Here is a 6,351-nt window from a genome sequence, read left to right as displayed (position 1 = left end):
GCTGCTATTTACTGCCCATCCCCTTATTTCATTCGCAACAGCACTCATTTATTTCGTGTGCACATATACTCACTGCCATCATATCTTCTTTCTCTGCCTCTCTCGCTCATTCACACGCATCGTTGCCGTGCAGCAACGCAGCCATTCGACCGGCCCAGTCCAGTTACACTGCTTTGCTGAACGTTCGACAGCTGTCACTGTCGCCGTGGTTTAGCGTTAACGTTGCTTCAGCGGCTCGTGCTCTTGGTTGGTCTCATTTGAGTAACAATGTGTTGATTCGCTCTTTTTGCTGCTCAACGGTATACTATGGCATGTGTGAGCGTACTCGCATTTACTATATATTTATTGGCGGGTACTAGATTGGTACGAGTGTTCAATAAGTGCAGTGAATAATAGTATATAAGTTCCATTATTTATTTGTTGCTGCTTCCAAGCAGCTGCTCACATTCATGACACATTTCATATTCAAGTTGGTTTGAGCAATTTCGAAATCACTTTTTATGATTTCTATATAAATAATATATACTTCTGTGTATATACACATGTATCGCTCTGCACTCGGTGGAGACTGTGGTAAATACTTCGGCTGAGTTGCTGCTGCGAAGTCTGTTGTTTTTGCATTGTGTTTAATAAACTGGTCGTCAGTTGATGCTGTAAATGTTGGATGTTCGAACTGGTTTCTGCTGCCGACAACGATTCTGTGTCTGCTGTTGCTATTGTTGGCGTTGAGTTAAGCCGTTTATTACCGTATTTTGTGTTCACAATGCTCACGGCCCCACGGCCAGCTTCATGTGGCACTTGCGATTGAAATTAGAAGCGTGTCAAAGTGCTGGCGAATAAAATTGTCACTAAAAACTTTGTTGTAATTAAAATAAATCGACGTAAATATGTATGTATATATGTATATATACATACGCAAAATGTAGTATAAGTATATGGATAACTATTACTTCACAGTTTTAGAACTAACCGGTTAATCAAGTTAGATAATAATATTTAGAGTCGTAAAGTAGTATATTCAGATCAACCTGTCATGTCCAGAAACAAATTAGGAAACAAATCATAAGTATGATTTGAAGTCCTAAAGAATTTAGAACAGCTTAAATTAGTAGATAACAGACGTTACCTGGAGTGTTTTGGGTAGAGATGTTAAGCCGAGTGCAATACCAACTTTTGACAAATAAAATATGAAACTGTTTTTTTTATTAACATATTATATTTCGGAACTAAGGACCTACAAACTAATTATAATTAATTTAGACTGCATATTGAAGCATCCCATACAAAAATTTTACTACAGTTTTATACACACACGCGTTGTTATAGATACTTTTGTTTAACATTAAATTTTTATAGCTTTCTTTGATTCGCTATTTCTCTGCTCGCTATCTATATAAAATTAACAAAAAAGTTATAGAGTTGAATTGTCACAATATATTATATATATGTACATATGTATGTAAATGTACGTATATACATATGTACATACATATGTATGTATAAGTGATCAACTTGATGAGCTGAGTCGATTTAGCTATGTCTGTCTGTCTGTCTATATATACGCAGACTAATCCCTCAGTTTTTGAGATATCGATCTGAAACTTTGCATACGTCTTTTCCTCTATAAAATGCTGCGCATTTGTCGGAACCGTCGATATCGAACAACTATATAATGTGGCTGTCATACAAACTGACCAATCAAACTCAAGTCCCCAGCAAATTTCGCATAGATTATTCTGGTTCGGATCCAGATTAGAATTTTTTGGGGGGAGGGGAGGAACTATATAATTTTTGTGCCACTTATGAAGGAAATAATGTATATTTTGGGGGTGGAACTCTCCGTAGTTGCGAATGGTATCTATTATAGCTTCGGTGTGCCGAAGTCTATTTTTCTCTTGTTCTTATTGATTACCAAAGTTTCAGATTTAAACTTAAAGTATCCGAAGCATAAGTTTCTAAATCGTGAAAATAATACTTCCTCCATAAAAGAAAGCCAAATAGTAAAGGGTTGCAAGCAAGTGCTGCCAGTGTGCTTAAACTACTGGTATGCCCGATTTAATACCCTCGAATGTTTGGCGAGTCGAAGAGAGCTATTATAGAAAAATATAGGAAACAGTGAAAGTATGTATTATTTACGATAAATGCGCAAAAATTGACGTTAAAATTTTTAAAATTATTGTTACAAATTTTTCGTAAAGTTAATATTGGGCTTAAATCAAGATAGGGTTAGATTAGGTCGTTGGATTGTTCCTCGTACCAAAAGCGACTCAAGTATCCATTTGGACAGCAGTGAACACAGGTTCCTTGTGATTCCCAAAATTTCCAGATATGGATACCTTATAGATCGACCAAGCGTTTTGAGCCTACCACAAATTCGTTGAGTCCGCCAGGTTCGGTGAAAGTGAGTCTACTAAGATGTTTCAACCTCAGTCAAGCAACCTCAACAATGGTTGAACAGAAAGGGTTCCGATGATTCCATCTCCTCGGCCTCATCGCATGTGGTCCTAATGGACAGTCTCCATTTTCAACACCTACCATACCTTGCTAAGATTGAATACTTCAGAAGAACTCTTGCGTTTCAGTATTGGTCAGAAGGATCTTAAAATGGCACAGATTTTGATTGTTTCCAGCAAAGTCATCAGTTTTTTGCGATTTCGCTATGACGCGAGATAGTACAAACACATTTCGGATAATAAAGTATCTTAATGTTACTGATCAAGAGGTGAAACACTACTTCACCAGTCTTTGTCAGAGGCAGCAAAACCACATTATTACCCCTCTGATCGTAGTGAATGTAGGAAGGAAGTACAGTACAGCTACCTTGGTGGCAATTGATAGTGATATAAGACTCGTCCTAATATCTTTTCTCTAAGTATCCATCCATCCGTGAAAAAGCTCACTGCACCTACTTTCCAGTGACATTAAGATCCCCTTGGGCAATATTGTAGATAGGGTCCAAGAATTTTATTTTCTCGAGTTCCTGTATTAGGTCGCTCCCAGGGAGGGCTTAGAGCAAAAGTGAGAGAATCCACCCTTTGAGGTGTCTCTATTTATCTTTCGACGGGCACATGGACTACCAACTTCGCCATAAAAGTTCTGACGCAAAGGACTCATTCAACCCGAAATATGCCACCCCAATTCGTCGCCAAGCTACCATGTAGAGTAAAAAAAACTTGACACAATCATAAAATGTGCTAGCTGATACAAAAGACCCCTAGCCTGGCCCGATTGGGAGAGCTGATCGAAGTTTCATACATTAAATATTAATCCGTGTTTCTAAAGATCCTATAAAGTTTACTAACTGGACCCGCTTTGTCTAGGTTAAAACTAATATATAGTATTCTATGATTAGAGAATCAATGGTCATTAAGAATCCACCACTCAGAGAGGATGCCCAAATATGCCGCATATATAAAATTGTTTAAAATGCTTTCAACGTATTGCTTGCTTTTAAAGACGATCTCGTCATCCGGACCGATTTGTACTGTAAATATCGCGAATAGAAAACCTTCAATGATCCTCTTGTTATTCGCTTTCCTCATCAAAATTCTAATCCAGGAATATTAAGTCCCTTCTGTAGACCAAATGAACAGTCCTTAATATCAATATAATAACAGATCAAGAATCAAGAGCTTACCTTTTGATGACTTCCATATGATAGGTAGTAGATCTACATACATACATATGTATGTATAAGTATTTATGTACATACATTTGTGTGTATGTACTCACTCATTACTTTTACATACTCATGGTATCTATTAAAATAACTGACCCCCACCAGAAAGTACGTGAGTGGTTAATGACGCTTAAGCGACCACTTACAGCATCTTGCTTACTCAAAAGAAATTTGGCTGTAGCTCATGCACAGTTTTATTGCATATGTAAGACTACACATAAATCCACACATGAATACATACATATGTATGTTACATCCCTGTAGTCGCTTATGTAGCGTTCCCCAAAAATGATGCGATGTTAAAGCGGCAATGTAAAAGCACCAGATCGACGGCGAAGCTTTACACTCAATGCCACATTCACATTCTGTTATTGAACTGGATTTGTTGCTACAGCTGTTACCTCCGAAAAAGACGGTAATAAAAACAGAAAGACAACGTGCAGTCAGCAAGACACACTCTGAGCACACACTCACCCTTTATTCAATGCGACCGACTTGGTGTGCTTTTAGTTTATTTATGACATCTTGTGGTACCCTCTCTAGGTATTTATATGTACATGTAAGTCCATAGAACATAATATAAGGAGACTGAAATTTCATTCGGGCAAATGTAATACAAATAATATAACAAATGTTATTATGTGTTTATGTGCTTGCGCTCATTTGCATACAAGTATATTATTTACATATACACAGCGCTCTACACAGTATGTGTATGTATAAACATCTATACATAAATGCATATGCAATGCTATTGTGTTATATACTCGCCCGAAAGAATGTAGTGGGCACACTATACCCTCCACCTTCATCCACCTTCATCGCTTTAGGGCTGGCATACCAACCAACCAACCTTTGAGAACACTTAAATACAAACAAACTCAATTATGCTCGCGTGAATGTGTGCAAACACTCGTTCGGCGCACACAAGTTTTGATTGATAGTGAGGGGAAGGTTGCGTCGCTTTGGTATTTCGTCTATTTTTAATTATCCCACATTTCATTTTGTGCACGTCATTCGCTGCCTAAGAAGGGTGTTTACAAAAAAGTTATGTGTTCAGATATACATAAATGCTACGTAGATAAAAAGTCAACCAAAATCCAATTGATATACATATGCACATATGTATGTGTGTAGATAAATCTATTAACAGTATATAAGCGAGGTAAGCATACATATGTATGTATATATATAAATTAATTTAAATAATGATATCAGTTTATGTAAAGGTGAAAGGTGTTTGTTAGAGTCAACTTAACAAATGAATAACTTACTTTGTACAATTTTTATACCCTGAATAGCGTATATTAAATTAGCCCAAGGCAGCATAATAATCTCTGAACAGTTCAGATCAACCTATGTATCCCTCCCACACGTCAACTTCACATACTGCTCATTATCAACGAGTCTCTGACGACCAAGCAAACGCGCTGTAACTTATCATCAGCGAGGGTGCAACTCATAGTCTCGGATGCAGTAGTCCAATCACCTACTCATCTTAAATTTATTAATTATTGAAGGCAAAAGAAAACACATATTATAAACGCTGCAATCTTTTCTTAACTGAAGTCTTCGAAAAATTATGCCGAGATTCTGGTCAAGCGTTATTAGCAAAGCTAACCTCTGGACTGCAGCTAAACAAGTACCGCTTCATGTTGAAATGTAAATAGAAATAAGTATATCAGTCATATTTTAAGAAAACTACTCTCCGACATTGCCCGAACAGCGCTAGACTGAAATCTTGAAGTAAGTGGAGGAAGTGTAAAACAAGCCCACACATGGAGGTGAGAAGCCGAAGCAGATCTCAGAAAAGAGAGCACACATGGAGAAAAATTAAATTTCTAGCGTTAAATAAATCACATTATAATTTGTTTATTGCGACCCTATGTTCCGTTTATATACATATGTATATTATAGTATTTAACAAAATTTATATGAAAACCAAGTAAGGAGGGGAGCACGTTCGGGATATGTATGTTCCGAGGGAAATACCTTCAAGTACATAAGGATTGTTAGTTGTATGGGGTCTAGGGCAGTTTTGCACCCGATTTTATTCATTTTAGGCATACACTATACATAGATGCACCGTTTGGGGAAAATATGCTCATTTAATTTAATAAAGATATGTATGTTGGCCGATACATGCGGTTCAAAGTCACAGAAAACCTTTATATTAGCTGTATACACATTAGTTTTAAAAAATTATTATAACTTTTACAAAATCGAGACTAATAAATTTCTATTAATTATTTATTGATGAAAACTAGAGAGAAGTATTGACCCAATTCAACCCAATACAACAAACAGACATACTGGAAGCGATTCTATCCTAATTTCAGTTAAACATATGTACATATATTGTATATTATATCTCGCATACAGTACTTAGGGCCTTGAACAGCTTTGGTTCGATTGGTCATAAGGTGGTACACCACAAGGGCACTATTCGTACAAAGTTTTATCCTAATATGTATATTAATTGATTTGTATACTGGAAACTGAAAGAATAAAATGGAATTTAAAATTGTGTTTTGTAGGAAGTAGGCGTGGTTGTAGGCCGTTTTCGCTCATATTTACATTGTAACATAAGATTGTCGCGGGGAATATTGTTGAAATCGATCCAGCAGATACCGAGATACTTTTGCGTAAAAATGGACGGTGTCACGCCCATT

This window comes from Bactrocera tryoni, chromosome 3 (assembly GCF_016617805.1).
Source record: "Bactrocera tryoni isolate S06 chromosome 3, CSIRO_BtryS06_freeze2, whole genome shotgun sequence".
Classification (NCBI taxonomy): domain Eukaryota; kingdom Metazoa; phylum Arthropoda; class Insecta; order Diptera; family Tephritidae; genus Bactrocera; species Bactrocera tryoni.
The sequence above is the reverse complement of the archived record's forward strand: the minus strand, read 5'-3'. Positions refer to the sequence as shown.